Here is a 16,813-nt window from a genome sequence, read left to right as displayed (position 1 = left end):
GAGAGAATAATGTCCTCAGGGGGAGATACATGAATTTGTTTCAGTGGAAAGAGCATCTGATTATGACACCTGAGTTCTAGGCCCAAATCTGGCATTCACTAGCTGTATGGCTGTGGGCAAATTGTTTCATCTCTCTTTTAATGAGGCTTCCCTCATTATTATGCTTCCTCATTAGTAAAATAAGAGCTTTGAACTAGATGGGCTCTGTGGTCTTTTTCAGCTCTGAGATTTTAAGATTCATTGATTTAGAGAGGACAGAGAAATCCTAATGAGAGGAAGAGGTCAGGGGGAAAAATGTGGACAGATGGCAAATGAGGTGAGACACTATGGTGTGGGGCTAACAAACACCCAGGAATGGGATATTTAGTGAGTGTTTGGGCCCCAAAGACATCCTTCAGCCCTTTCAGCATTGTGAGCTCTCAGAAAGGTCTCTGATGGTGGTTTGGATAACCAGGGCAAAAATATGTTCTGAAGCAAAGCAAAACAAATCTGACAGAAATCAGACCCTGACTTTGGACTTTTGCCAGCACCATGCAATTTGGTTAAAATCAGCAGTGACAAAGAATTCACTGTATGAAAGGTATTTGTTGGGGTGGGAGTAGCAGAGACAAAAACAAAAAGCCTTCATTGTTTGCCATCAAGTTTTCAGTGCACACAATATAAACACAAATTTGCACAGAACAAGGGAAATTGAGGAAATAGAGCGAACCAACAACTTATTTTCATAAATAGTATTTTTCAATGATATATAAAGACAGTCTTCAACATTCACATTTTACAAGATTTTGAGTTCCATATTTTTCTCCTGTTCTCTTCCCTAAGACAGCAAGCTATCTAATACAGGTTTTACAAGTGCAATCACATTAAATATATTTTCACATTAGTCATGTTTTGAAAGAAAAAACAGAACAAAAAGGAAAAACTATGGGGAAAAAGTGAAAATAGTATGCTTCCACCTGCATTCAGATTTGATATTTCTTTCTCCATACATGGATAGCATTTTCCATCATGAGTCTTTTAGAATTGTCTTGGATCACTATTGCCACAAAGAACTAAATCAATCATAGTCGATCAGTGTATAATGTAGCTGTTACTATTACAGTGTTTTAGTTCTGTTCATTTCACTTTGGATCAATTTGTGTAAGTCCAGTTTTTCTGAAATTTACCTACTCGTTATTTCTTATAGCACAATAGTATTCCATTACATTCATATATCACAACTTGTTTAAACATTCCTTAATTGGCAGGTATTTCCTCAATTTCCAATTCTTTGCCATGACAAAAAAGAGTTTTTAGATGTCCTTTCCCCTTTTTTTGTGATTTCTTTGCATACAGACCCAATAGTGGATTGCTGGATTAAAGAGTATATAGAATGTTATTGTTTTGGGGCATAATTCCAAATTGCTCTCCAGAATTGTTAGATCACTTTGCAATTCCACCAACAATGTGTTGATGTCCCAATTGCCCCACATTTTCTTCAACATTTGTCTTTTTCCTTTTCTATCTTGTTGGCTAATCTGGTAGATAAGAAGTGGTACCTTGGAGTCATTTTAATGTGTATTTTCTAATCAGTAGTGCTTTATGGTACTTTTTCATATGACCGTAGATAGCTTTAATTTCTTTATCTAAAAACTACTTGCTATATTCTTTAAGTATTTATAAATTGGGGAATGACTTGTATTCTTATTAATTTGACATGGTTCCCTATATGTTTGAGAAAATGAAAGCTTTATCAGAAATATTACTTGTAAAAATTGTTTCCCAGCTTTCTTGCAACCTTAGTTGTATTGGTTTTATTTATGCAAAAACTTTTTAAATTTAATGAAATGAAGATTATTTATTTTGCATTGCATAATGTTCTCTATCTCTTATTTATTCATAAATTCTTCCCTTTTCCACAGATCTGAGAAGTAAATAATTCCTTACTCTCCTCATTTTCTTATGTTATCACCCTTTTTGTGTAAATCACATGCCCATTTTGACTTTCCCTTGGTAGAACTTTTAGTTGTTGTCATTCAGTCATGTCCAACTCTTTGTGACCTTATTTGTGGTTCTCTTGACAAAAGATAGTGAAGTGATTCACCATTTCCTTCTCCAATTCATTTTAAAAATAAGGAAATTGAGACAGAAGAGTTAATGACTTGTCCAGGGTCACACAGCTACTAAGTGACTGAAGCCAGATTTGAACTCAGGAAGATGAGTTTTATTGACTCCAGATAGGCAGTCTATGAACAATTAGTGGGAGTGTGGAAGACTTTCATGCTGGAGGTGGAAGTAACTTTTAAAGCCAAGGATTCTTGGAAGCAGAGATGAAAGAGTGTTCTCTAGGCATAGAAAATGCATAAAAGCAGAAGATAGTGTCAGACTTGAGGAACACACTGATAACCTAGTTTGAATAGAATATGTAGTTTGTATCGGGACAAATATGAAATGTCTGGAAAATTGGGTAGAAGCTTGATTGTGAAAAATCTTAACTGCCAGGCTGAGGAGTGCATAATTATGCTGTAGACAATCTGGACCTTAGCAAAGATTTTTTGTCATCCACAAAGAGAGTAGAATAGAGAGAGGAGAAACTTGAGTCAGAGACACCAGTTGAGAGGCAATTGTAACAGACTGGTTGTGAGATAAAGGTCTGAATTTGACTTTGGGGAATGGGAGTGGATTTTAGAGATGTTGTTTATGAAAGCAGAAACAATAAAACTTGGCTATTAATGAAATATGTAGAGTAAGGGAGAAAATTTAAAAGCTTAAGGTTGTAAATCAGAGTGATAAGGAAGGGGTAAGTTCGGTAAAGGGGTAGCATTGGTGAGGGGTCAAGAGTAAAGATAGAATTCTGTTTTAAATTTGTTGAATGTGAAATGCCTTTTGGATTTTCCCAATTGGAAATATTCAATAACTAATCCATAACCCAGGACTAGAGTTCAGTATGGTAGCAAGGATTGGATATATAGCTCTGGGATCCATTTGTATAGAAATGATAATTGCTTTCATGGAGACTCATGGGCATACTATGAGAGAGTATAGAGAGAAAATGAGGCCAAGGATAGAGCTTTAGGGTCTACTTATAGGATACATCTGCTTTTACTTGAGGGCGGGCAGATTCGATCAATAAGTAATATTCAAGGCAACATAAAATTTGAGAGTTAAGTAGCCCTACTTTAATACCTTTGCTGACAAGATCAGAAAAGACTAACCAGGGCTCTTGTTGGGCTTGAGGGCTTTCACTCATGTTACAATTATCTAATTCTGGAGAATGCTTTTGGTTTTAAGTGGATGGTGATAGGACCATCATTCTGAGACATCTGTAGATATAGAATCACTCAGATGCAGATTTTACTTCCATTGATACAGTTCACAAAATGTCTAAGTTTTCTCATCTGTATAACCCTTGTTCATATCCTTCTATAATTTCTTCACATGTGGTCCTTACCATTGCATCTTCCCCTCTCTCAAATGTCTTAAAAATCAACCTATTAAGACTATCATAATTGTATTATGTCAATCATGAAATTTTTTTCTGTGTGGATTTCTTCTAGTCCTGCTGCTTTCCCTATCTTTCCTTTTTTACAATGCCATTGCTATTTCCTCAAGTGGCACAGCAGGTACTGTGATGTGAGAGTTGAGATGGATAGGTTCCATTATCAAGATAATTTGTTAAAAGAAATCTTTCTAGAATCTTTTTTCATTTTTCATCAGTTCACCATCATCCTTTCAGATTCATCCAAAAAAATATTCTCAGAATAATCTTTGTCATGTATCTCACCAAGAATTCTTTAAACATCTTTTTACATTCAGGGCTGACTGCTTTTCATGAAGCACTACTATTGATAATTTTCTGACAGCCTCCTCTCTAAAATTTTCTGTTCTAAAGCAGTGTTGCCATTATCTTTCATATATGTCTGTTTGAAAAGGTTATTGAATATTTGCTGGGTCAGACGGTTTATAGTGTTTTTTTTTGTTTCCCCCTTATAACAATTAATTTTAAATCAGTCCTGTTAAATTTCCCTGTTTCTATGTCTATTTGTTTATCCATTTCCCATATTCAAGTAGTTAGCTGAGTGGCATAATGGATTGAGCCAAGGACTTGGAATTAGGAAGTCCTGAATTAAAATCTAGCCTCAGATAGCTGTGTGATTATAGGAAATTCATTTAACCTCACTGTATTTCAATTTTCTCAACTGGGTATAATATTACCTTCCTCCAAGGATTGTTGTGAGGATAAAACAGCACTTGTAAAGTGCTTTGAAAAACTTAAAGTACTGCATAAATACAAATTATTAATATTGTATTTACATAGAAAAAAGATGGATAGGAAGATAAACAGATAAATAGGAAGAGAGGTAAGAAAATGGGAAGACATAAAGAAGACTAATAGAAAATAAAAGGATAAGAATAGAGATTGAAAGGGAGATAGAAAAAATGTGAGAAGAATATCATGAAAACTGAAGGGATGAAAAATAACTGGGAAGACAGGGCTGTCCATAAGTGTCAAATACTTTATAGAGGCCAGAAGAATTTGTAAGAAATTATTGGTAACTTTGGAGAGAATTTCATCTGAATAATGAGGCTGGAAGCCAGGTTGCAAGTAATTGAGGAATGAGAGAAAGGAGAGGAAATGGAAGCAATAAATATATATAGAATTTTTAGAAGCTTGCTTATGAAAGGTAAAAGCAACATAGAGTGATCTCTTGAAGACACAATTGTTGTTTGTTCTTCATTTTTTAAGAGAAACAATGACAAAATGAAGTGATGTCTTGACTTGTGTGTGAATCAGATTTAAGTGAGGCAGAGTTGCACAAAGTTGTCGATCTCACTATTTTTCTAAGGATCAAAGTCCAATGGCAAGACCAAAGTCAGAATGACTGATGAAGGTCCAGGATGCAGTGGATGCCTTTGGTGTCTCTGATGTCTGACAAAGCTCTAAACTCTCCACAACATTTGCATTAGACACCTCCATGGTTTTTGGAACAAATTGTTCCCATCTGCTCATTCTGCTGTGAAAAGTCTCTACATGCTTGGGTAGACATCCTCCTAATGTACCAATGGGCTTGAAGCCTGTTAGTTATCTTTAATCTGCCAAGTCAGTTTACTAAGGTGTGGCTGTTGAACCAGCTACAGCTTCTTGAAACTACAGGTAAAAGTTGGGTATATATTGAAGGTGAATAATCAATTCTAAAAAGGGCTCAGCCCTCCCACAAGATGACAGAGTAGGGTGAATGAAAGGAGAATTGGGAATGTCTGTGGAAAGCAGGGAAGGGACCAGGAGATAGGAAAAAAACCGAAAATTAGAGATAGAGTTAGGAATAATGAACTGAATCAACAGAGGATGACTAGGGATTCTAAGAGTCAGAAATGAGAAAAGATTGCCTTCCAGGCATAAGGAACAGTCTGTGCAAAGGGAAGAAGCCAGGAAATGATGTGCCAAGTTCGGTAGGTTGGCCAATTTGGCTGAATGTAAAGTTTAAGAAAGCGATCTTTTATCCAATGTGGGAAATGGAATATTGAGTCTTAAGGATGGCAAATGGGTCATTGGCTTGGAGCAGAGTATCTAAATAGCCTTTTGTCTGATATCCTCTTTGTCAGTATCAATTCCAATTGAGTGATCTGCCATTCTGAACACTGTTGGCTATGCCCTCCTCTTAAATGACCTCTAAGGTACCTTTCATGTCTGAAAGTCCATCATTCTATAACTTTTGCCTCTTCCTATTGACTAAGCCAAATAGCCATACCAGCTATAGCTAAAGCCCTGAATCAGGGTCCTCAAAATATTGGTCAAATTTACATTGTCAGAGAAATTTCTATTAATGTCAGTGCCTTATGGACTGACTCAAATTCTCAGGGCTTATTCCACGCTCTCCACCCTGTATGATCACATACACATGTGCAAGCAGATATCATCTTTTTTACCATGTACAATGAAATATTCTAGAATCCCAAGTCTGCTCCCAAACAGGGAAATCTTTACTTGGGGTGCCAGAGTTCAGGAATCTTCCAAGCAAAATACTAGCAAATATCTATTCAATTTTTTCTGCTAAGTTGGACAGCTCACTCATATCCACATTGATTTAAGACACATTTGGGTCAAAAAGTTTAAATCCTAATAGGAAAGACAAGAAATTCATATGTGAATATATACATAATAATATAAAGGGGATAAATGCAAATCAATTCTCAAGTAATTAAATAAATACAAGGCAACTGGAGAGAGAAGGCAGTAGTCGTTGGAAAAGTTAGGAAAGGTTTTGTATAAAAGGTGGTAAATGAGCTTTGTCTTTAAGAAAGAGGTATTTTAAAAGGTAGAGAGGGGAGAAAGTGTGTTCTACACATTAGAGTCAAGAAATAGGAGATGGAATGTCTGTTGGGAAGAAGAGAGAAAGAAGTCCAGTTTGGCCATATTTCAGAGTAGAGGAGATGAAATAATGTACAATTGGAAAGGTAAAATTGGGATCACACTGTGAAAGGCTTTAAATAAAGAAGTTAATATTTTATCTTAGAGGCAATAGAATGCTGCTGGTGGAATTTATTTAGTAGGAAAATAATATAGTTATATCTCTACTTCAAGTAGTTTTGTGGTAGATAAATTTAAATGGGGAGAGGTGAGAAGTAGAAAAACCAATTAGAAGGCTACTGCAATAATAGTATAGATGAGATGTACTAAATTGGTGGCTATATTAATAGAGAGAAAGGAAAGAATCTAGATGTTATAAAGGTAGAAATGACAAAAAATCACAATTGATTGCATGTGTGGGGTGAGAAAGAGTAAAAATTCAAGAAGGATGCCAACCTGAAAGACTAATACCTTTGACAAAAATAAGGAAGTTTGGAAAGGTGGGTTAGAAGCAAAGATGACCGTTTCTTTCTCTGTGGATATGTATACACATATGTTTGTGTGTGTCAGAGTAATATGGGGGTCACTAGAACTGGTAAAGTGAAAATGGATTGCAGGTAAGAGATGGAATTTGAGTTGAGCTTTCGAGTGAGTTAGGGATTCTCAAATGCAGAAGGGAAGAGAAAGTGCATTCTCGGCATAGGATCCAGGCCATAAAAAAGCTTGGAAATTGGAAGATCAAATAGTAACAGCAACCAATTTGGCTGGAATATAAAGTGCAAGAAGGATAATAATGAGTAATTAGTAATTTTCTTAAAAAATTAAACTTTAATTTTAAAAAGCCAAATAAATGAGTTTGTATTTTATTTTAGGATAATTGAAAGTTACTAGAATAATCTAGTTAGACCTGTGTTTTAGAAATATCTCTTAGGTAGCTGTATGGAAGATAGATGGAAAGGACGGTTTCCTTTTGTTATCTTGGAGGCATCTAGGTTGTGAACTTGGATGAGTAGCAACGCCCTCTATAGAAAGAAGGAAATTCAGAAGCTAAGTGATTTGAGGGAGATCAGTAATGCATTTTGTTGTAGAAATGATGAGTTTGAGATCTTAAGGAAAATCCAGTTTGAAATGTCCATTAGGAAGTTGGTAACATGGGACTGGAGCTCAAGAATATACACCAGAGCTGGATATATAGATCTGAAGAGTCATCTGCATCAAAATAATTAAGCCCATGGGAGCTGATGAAATCACTAAAAGAGAATGTATAGAAAGGCATGAGAGCTAAGAACAGGGTTTGGCAATCCCCACAATTAGTGGGAGATAAGGAATGATGATCCAACAAAGAAGCTGAGGAACTAGGTAAATAGGAGGGGAACCGAGAGAGATCAATTGTGCTTGCTATCCTTCCTCATTTTTTGAAATCTGTGAACAGATTGTATACAAGCAATCCCTTTATACAAATAATCATTTAAAATGTTACACAGAATAGGGCAAAGTTCAGATCCCTGGGGAACTGTATTGGAGACCACCTTGAATGGTGACATTGAACAATAAGTTCAATGATTGCTGTTTGGGTCCAACCATCCATCTAGTTATAAATCCATTTAATTCTACTATCGTCTAGCCTCTGTTTATCCATATTTTACATGAGATTAGAATTAAAGAGTTCATCAAATATTTTGTTAAAATCTGAGCAAGCTATAGCATTTGTCTCTTCTACAAGTTTAGTAACTCATAAAAAGTAAATAAATTGAGTCCAGCATGATGTAGTCTTGATGATGCTGTGTGGGGGCTTTGTGATGCCTTTAATAATATATTCTAGAATTTTGCCAGGAAATAAAGTTGGGCTCAGTGAGTTACAGTTTATAGATTTGCTGTTCTTTTCTTTTTTGAAAATTGGAACATCTGCCTTTTTCTAATCCTGTTATTCCAGGCTTTCAAATGTCACTGACAGGGGCTTATCAATCATATTCACCAATTCTTTCAATACCAAAGTATGGGCCCAGTAGCTTGAACTTATCAAGGGCAGATAAATGCTGTCTTAATAGTTCCTTATTTATCTTAGGTATTAACTCTCTGTTAGTCATTTCTGTCCTTTCCAGTCCAAATGTCATTGTCCTTGGCAGAAAAAAAAAACAAAAAAACAGAAGAATTAAGGAGCAATCTCACTGAAGAACTCACAGATCTTTCCAAATATTCTTTTGAATGCCTTACCTAGACTCTTTCAAAGTGCTTTCATCTCCATTATCTCATATTTCAGACTTGTTCATCCATCCCCCGGCTTTGCTGATTTCAGATCCTTCCATCATAGGTCACAGTCTGTAGGATGTTAATGCCAAAGAGACCCTGAAGACCATCTCATCTAGCCCATTAATTATATAGATGAGAAAGCTGAGGCTCAGAGTATGGAGAGACTAGTCCATCATTTTTGAGCAAGTCATTGATACCCACCCCCAAAACCAAGCTCTTCTTTCTCCCATATTCACACTGCTTGCTGTTGCCCTTCAAATCACATTTTCTACTCTTCCTGCATTCAGGAAAATACTCTTTCTGGCTTATTCAAATCTCCTCAAGCCAGCAAAACATACATAGTGGGAGGCTGTGAGGGGCTGCCACTGGAAATTACCTTGGCTGGCTTAAAGATGGATTCAGGCACAAATTGACTTTAGGAGAGCACCATATAATCCTGGCATCTTAAGGACAGATTTTCAATCTGTCCCATGCCTGGCCCTATTCTGCAGTTCCAAGCAAGACTTCCTCAATCTATGGATTCATTAATTCCTTATCCCTAGTAAATAGTTAAATTATTCCTATTCATCTTCCTGTGTCTGGCACTGAGGTTGTGAAGTCACTCTATCAGGCCATTGAAGGCTTAGGAGAATTCCTTCCTCTCCAACCTCACCTCCCCAATACACTCACACACTTCACTAAAATCTCTTAACAAGCCTTTGTTCCATTCTGGCATGCCAGTGCTGTTTGTATTCCATCATAGTGTAGTTTGAATCAAATTAAAATGTAATTGGGACTGGGTCTGTAGTCCAAGGAAATCATAAAGAAGGGAAAAGAACCCACATGTACAGAAATGTTTGTAGCAGCTCTTTTTGTGGTGGCAAGGAATTGGAAAATGAGTAGATGCCCATCAATTGGGGAATGGCTGAATAAGTTGTGGTAAATGAAGATAATGGAATATTATTGTTCTATAAAAAATGATAAACAAGCTGATTTTAGAAAGGCTTGGAAAGATTTACATGAACTGATGCTGAGCAAATCAAGCAGAGCCAGGAATACATTGTACACAATAGCAGCTAGAATGTGTGATGATCAACTATGAAAGGCCTGGTTCTCACTACATAGAATTCCCAATCGATCCCACTATTTTTGTCCACATGCATTTTTTATTTCCTTCACAGGCTAATTGTACATTATTTCAAAGTCCAGTTCTTTTTGTACAGCAAAATAACTGTATGGACAAGTATAAATATATTGTATTTAATTTATACTTTAACATATTTAACATGTATTGGTCAACCTGCCATCTGGGGGAAGAGTGGGGGGAAGAAGGGGAAAAGTTGGAACAAAAAGTTTTGCAATTGTCAATGCTGAAAAATTACCCATGCATATATCTTGTAAATAAAAAGCTATACTAGGATATATGGTAACACATTTAAAATGTATGGAATTGCCTGTTATCTAGGGGAGGAAGTAAAGGGAGGGTGGTAGTGGAACATTTGGAAAAGAAGTGAATACAAGGGATAATGTTGTAAAAAAAATTACCCATGCCTATGTACTGTCAAGAAAATTATAATTATAAAATTAATAAAAAATTAAAATAAAATAAAAAGCTATAATAAAAAAAAGAAAGAAAGACCTTGTTCTTCTCAGTGGTTCAGTGATCCAAAGCAATCCCAATAGACTTTGGACAGAAAATTCCATCTGCATTAAAAAATTAAAGAGATTGAATGTAAATCAACACATGCTATTTTCATTTTCTTTTTTCTGTTTTTTATCTCTCCCATGGGTTTTCTCTTTTGTTCTGATTTTTCTCTCCCAACATGATTCATAAAGCAATGTTTATTAAAAAATAAATTTACTAGGGAAAAATAAATCAAATTAACCTAAAAAACTTTTTAAATGTAATTGGAAAATGTTGAACCACATAAAATTTAAAATTCAATAGAATATAGATCATATTAACTTATTGCTTTCTACTTCAATATGTGGCCTCAGAGTTTAGTAGCTCTCTTTTTGAGCTGGATACCATTGTTATGGAACAAAAGGCTTGGAACAAAATACTACTGTGTTTGGATTACCTTCATGTACTCAGTTTTTTTTCTCCTATGTACTGGGATGGTTGAGTGCTGCAGCAACAGTTATATAAGATAGCAAGGGAGATGGAAGACATTCATGGAAGACCATTTCCTCCTCCAAGGAGGATTAACTCACTTCTAAAAAGCTGTCCCTGAATTCATACTACTGCATCCTGAAAGGCTTCTGTATCCCCCTAAGACCTTCAGATATGAAAGTTACTAACCATAGGAAAGAGGAAAGGATTTTTAAAATGTGATTCTAGACTCAGAATAACTTGGAATCATGGATAGCCCTTGTGGGAGAGAAATTTCTTTCAAGGTTCCCCAGCATTTCTGATCTTACCAGGAAGAGCTCTTAGATTTTTTATAGAGAATATATTTTAGGTAAGGCATGAGAAGTCTCCCCTAGAGAATTAAAGAGAGAAGATTTCTTGGCAAGATATGTCAAATTCACAAGGAATCTTATGAGGAATGAAACAGGAATTGATTTTATATCTTCTAGAACAGAGCTATCAGACACAAGGCTTGCTGTTTGTATCTCTCTCTAGTGCAGTTTAAACCGGATTAAAATATAATTGGGAAATGTTTTGCCACATAAAATTTTAAATACAATAAAATATAGAAAGTATTAACTTATAGTTTTCCATGTCATTATGTGGCTCAAAGTTTAGTGACTCTCTATTTGAATTGGACCCAATGTTCTGAAACAAAAATTCCTAACCTGTGACCCATGAACTTTAAAAAAATTTTATTTTTGTAACTATTTCAAAATAATTCATTTCTGTATAATCCAATTATTTTATACATTTAAAGACAACATACTTAGAGGGAATCCCTAGGTTTCCCAAGACTCTCAAAGAGTTGTATGAGACAAAAAATAAAACAACAACCTAGAAATTGTTCCCCGCCCCTGTCTGCTTCAACTGTGTCTCATGCATCTAAGAAAGGATTGAAAGCAAAATAAATGACCTTTCCCATTCTATCACAATATGCTGGGTAGAGAAAAAACAACTAGCCAGTGTTCTTGGTGAGGCAGGATGAGGCTACAGACAAAATCTGGTGATACAGAGTTTTAACTCTTGTTGGGTGAACACATATGTTCTGGACAGGGCTTTTACTTCCAGGAAGAACTATAGCCAAAGGAATCTTGTCTCTGCTTCCTCCTCCCTCCCAAGCACTCCACTCCTTTATTCCCCCTTTGCTGCTTCCTCCAAATCACCCCTTGATCCTTTGTTGACCATAAAACCCACCCTGTAGAATCACTCCTTTCTTAAATGCATGAGGAACTACTGAAACACTGTGCTAAGTATCTTACAAGCATCCTCACAACAACCCTGGGAGATAGGTGCTATTATTATCCTCATTCTACAGGAAACGGAGGCAGAAAGAAGTCAGGGGATTTGCCTAGGATCACACAGCTAGTGAGTGTCCAAAGCCCAGTTTGAACTCAGGTTTTGCTTAGAACTCTATTCACTTGTGTCATCTGGGGTCATAAGTTCTGTGCTACTAGAGTCTGTCCTTGTTTATGTCTATTATACTTTCCTTCTCCCTCTCAGGTACTAATACTTCTGTGTTCGGATTACCTTCATCTACTCAATACATTTCTTCTATGTACCCGGATGGTTGGCTGCTGCAGTAACAGTTATGCAAGTTGGCAAGGGAGATGGAAGATCAAAGACTAGGAATCTGGGTAGTGAGATGGGTGCAAAAGGCACAGGAACATCAGGATTTCCAATTTGAATAGCCAGAAGGGGAGAGTGAGAGGTTGTTAACTTTCTTTTGGGGAGACTAGATATTGGCGACTGTAAGGTCCAATGTGGTCTCCCCTTCATTTTTGACTCATTAGGGCAAAAGTTCACTCCAAAACCTATTCTATTTTGTCAAGTTACTTTTCTAATTTCTTTTGAAATAGTTTGAATCTTTTTTTCATCAGCTAGATAAATCTGATTGAATTAGTAATCTTAGTCTGTGTGTTGCCTTATTTTTGAACAAATGAGAAAGCCATGTTTGGTTTTTGTTATGTAGAGATTCAGAAAAAAACAGTGTTCAAAGGTAGGTTTCTAAAAAATATCAGCTTTTCTTCTAGCTAGGGGCTAAACCAAACTGAGAGGAAATCTTCCTGGGTTTCATTTATTAGTAATTTTTGGATAAATTTCCCAAAAGGCAGAACTAAATTGGATCTGGGGCTTTCCTTCCTATTCCTCAGGTTAAAAATGAATTAGAGCATCATTTTTGCTATTTTAGACAAGGTGAGCTATTAGAATATGTGACTTCATTCTCTCCTTCCCCTCTTTCTCTCAATGTAATGTTCGGGCTAGATTTCTGGAGGTCCCCCGGATGAGCCTGAGTCCTTGATTTTAGTGGGGAAGTGCAGAAGGCAGGACAACCCCACAAGGCTGGTCAAAAATGGAATTTCTCTTTTCTAGGCCTTCTCAGCCCTTAAATACCCTATTGCAATTACATCATTACAGCATACTGATTATATGTGAACTAGAGAACCATTACATCACCATGCTAAGCACTAAGTATATGTATGAACTGGAGAACCATCATCTCATCAATTCCACTGAGTTAACACCTTGTTGTAAGAATCTTTGTTTCAAGTATACTTCACCAGAGTTCCGCCTCTCTATACCCCAATTCATGTGCAAAGAAAGCTTTCTGTAGGGTCCAATTTATAGGTGATGACTAAAGAGTAGAAACTACCAAGCATATAGAGAAAAAAATGTAGCTGAACCTGACCAGCCATACCGACATTCTGAAAGTGAGGGTGAGAAGGTGAAGTGAATTTTGTTTCTCTTGTGGCTTCAACTCCTGCATTTTTTATTTATTTTTCAATTTATGGAATAAAACAAGCATTTCCATAGCACAGTATAATTTTTTAAAAGATGATTGCACATAAAACTGCAAATCTATCATGTGCAACTTGCTATTCCTTTTAAATATATAATAAAGTTATCATGTTTTCCATTCCTTCTGGTGCAATTCTTTCCCATAGTGTATTTCTGTAATTCTTTCCTATAAATTGGAGGCTTTCTGAAGTCTTAAAATATTTTATATAATGCAATACTCAGGAAATACATAGGCAAAAGATATATATACATACATATGTATATATATATACAGAAATATAGCTAATAATATGAGATGACAAATGTGAAATAAGTGTCATTCAGTTTAAGAAACAGATAGTATAGTACCTAGAGTCCTGTATTTAAAATGAAGAAACTTTCTTGCCTCTAGACTTACTAGTTTTATGTTGTTGTTCAGTAATTTTTCAGTAGTATCTGACTCTAACACCACTTAGTTTTTTCTTGGTAAAAATACTGAAATGGTTGGCCATTTCTTTCTGCAGCTCATTTTACAGCTGAGAAAACTGAGGCAAACAGAGTTAAGTGACTTCTGCAGGGTCACACAGCTGATAAGTGTCTGTGGTCAGATTTGAATTTAGGAAGATGATTCTTCCTGACTCTAGGTCCAGCACTCTGTGCACTATGGCACCACTTAGATGCTCTATTAGTTTTGTGACTTTGACAAATCATGTAGACTTGGGCAGCAATCCATTATTAAGGATAGGGAGAGATTAGTGAAGGAATCTCTATACACTGAGAATTCATGTGATAATTGTAGCTGTTTCTCCTTCATTCTCCAAGAGAACCATGACATCAGAGAGGTGACGCCATGAATTGGATTTGAGGGAGGGAGGGCTGATACAAAGTACATGGTACAAAGTCATCATGTAATAATAGCTCACATTTAAATTTACAGGAGTCTGCATCAAGTGCAGTAGATAACAGCAGTATTGTTCCCATCATATAGATGAGGAAACTGATACTCAACAAGGTTAAATGACTTTCCCAGTGTTAGCCAGCCAGTTACTGGAGAGAGGAGTTGATTCTGGTGACTCCAATTCCAATGCTCTTTCCTCTAACATCAAGGGGATCCTGATAAATGTTTAATGACCATCTCCCTGGGGAAAGCTGGATTTACATTTACCGATTAGTCTTCAGTATTAGCATCTTCTCTATCACTTTCTTAAGTCTAGACAATCAACAAAACAATTAGCCAAGCCCTGATTTGTAGAGCTTGCTGGTTTCCAAGGTGTAAATAAACACATTGGAAACTTGGACTGTCCTACTCCAGCATAGTCCCGGCTCTAGGAATTTAGAAAAAATAGAAATTGCCCAAGTCTAGACATAAGAAAGGTCCTGACTCTGCTATAAATAAGACATGGACATTCAAGCAAATCACATGATCTTGCTGGGCTTTGGTTTCCTCAGCCATAAAATGAAAAAATTTGCATTAGATAATTGCTAGAGCTTTTCCGCCTCTAACATTCCACAATGAATCAGTCAAGAAAATTTATTAAGCAATCAATCAATAAGCATTTATTAAGGCCTACTATGTATGTTTTAGACCGGTACAGTGGAGGTGCAGTGAATAGAATGCAAGATCTGGAGTCAGGAAGCATTCAGGCTTAGACACGACCTAGCTGCCTGACCCTGAACAAGTCACTTAACTGTTCTTTCCTCAGTTTCTTTATTTGAGCCAGAGAAGGGAATAGAAAATCACTCCAGTGTCTTTGCCAAGAATACCTCAAATGGGGTCACAGAGAATTGAACACAATTGGGAAATGAATGAACAACAAGTTCAACACTGTGTCAAATTCTGGGCTTACAAAGAATGGCAAAGCCCTTAAAGGGCTCATAATCAAACATATAAAAACATACGACAAAAATATGAACAACCATGTACAAATAAACTATATACAGAATAAATAAGACTTAGTCAATGAAGGGAAGGCACTAAAATTAAGAGGGATTAGAAAAGACTTTTTTTTCTCCATAGTATTTGTAATCCATAGTACAAATACATGTAAAGGTAGTTTTCTGAGCCCCAGTTCTTTTATTTGTACAGTGGATACAATCATTCCCACCCTATCTATTTCACAGGGTTAGTACCAAGCTCCATGAGGAAAAGTATGTGAAGCTCTTTATTATTTATTATTATTTCTATTTTAACATCAACCTTTCTCGGCCTCAGTTTCCTAATATACAAAATGAGATAATAATAGCACAAACCTCACAGTGTGGGAGGATCATGAGATGATGCATGTAAACTAAATAAATGTTAGTCACTAATTCTTTCCCATGACTTTTTCCATTCGCTTTCTTGCAGTCTTCTCTTATGACCACAAGGTTGCACTGTGTGCACATCCTTGGGACTGCTGCTATTCAGGAAATGTAAATTATGGCTTTTCAGCCTTGGAACCAGGCTCAGAATGCAGAAAGAATGACAGCTGATAAACCACATCTAGTGGAACCAAAAGACCTTGATTTGATTGATTTGGCTTGTATTTTATCACATAAGTCAACTAATTCTTCTTAATGATGAGCAGTGTTAAGATCTTCCTTTTTTTAGTTTTCACTTGAGAAACAGTGGGATAAGTGGCTAAAGAGACAGCCTTGGAGTGAACCCAAAAAGACCCGGGTACAAGTCCTGCCTGTGATTTCTTCAATGTGAAAATCTAGGCGATATTAACTGAATCAAATCTTTGCATCTAGTGAGTTGGATCCAATCTCTCTGTCTCCCTTTCGGTGTCTCTGTGTCTCTCTGTGTCTCTCTATCTCTGTCTCTCTCTCTTTGTGTCTGCCTTTTGTCTCTACTCTGTCTCTCTCTTACTGTTTCTGTCTCATCTCTTTCTGTCTCTCTGTCTCCCTCTGTCTCTCTCTGTGTTTCTCTGTCTCTCTATTTCTCTGTGTGTGTGAGTATATACTCTGTCTGTCTGTCTCTGTTCCTCTATTTCTGTCTCTCTGTCTCTTATCAGTATCTCTCTCTCTCTCTCTCTCTCTCTCTCTCTCTCTCTCTCTCTCTCTCTCTCTCTCTCTCTCTCTCTCTCTCTCTCTCTCTCTCTCTCCTTCCTCTTTCTCTCCATCCCTTCCCCCTCTGTCTGTCCACCAATATGGGAATTTGTTTTGCTTGACTTTGCATATTTGTTACAAGGATATTTTTCTTTTTCATGGGAAAGAGAAAAAACACAAGTACTTGTTCATTGAAAAACAGATTTTGACTGGAAAAAAAACGGAAAATTAGCTCAATGTATGCATGAATGAATGAACAAATGAATGAATTAATGGACTGCTGAGAATACCACTGAATATAAAGTCTTGACACCATA

The sequence above is a fragment of the Sminthopsis crassicaudata genome, chromosome 4 (genome assembly GCF_048593235.1).
Source record: "Sminthopsis crassicaudata isolate SCR6 chromosome 4, ASM4859323v1, whole genome shotgun sequence".
In the NCBI taxonomy this organism is placed as follows: Eukaryota; Metazoa; Chordata; class Mammalia; order Dasyuromorphia; family Dasyuridae; genus Sminthopsis; species Sminthopsis crassicaudata.
This window is presented reverse-complemented; position numbering follows the sequence as displayed.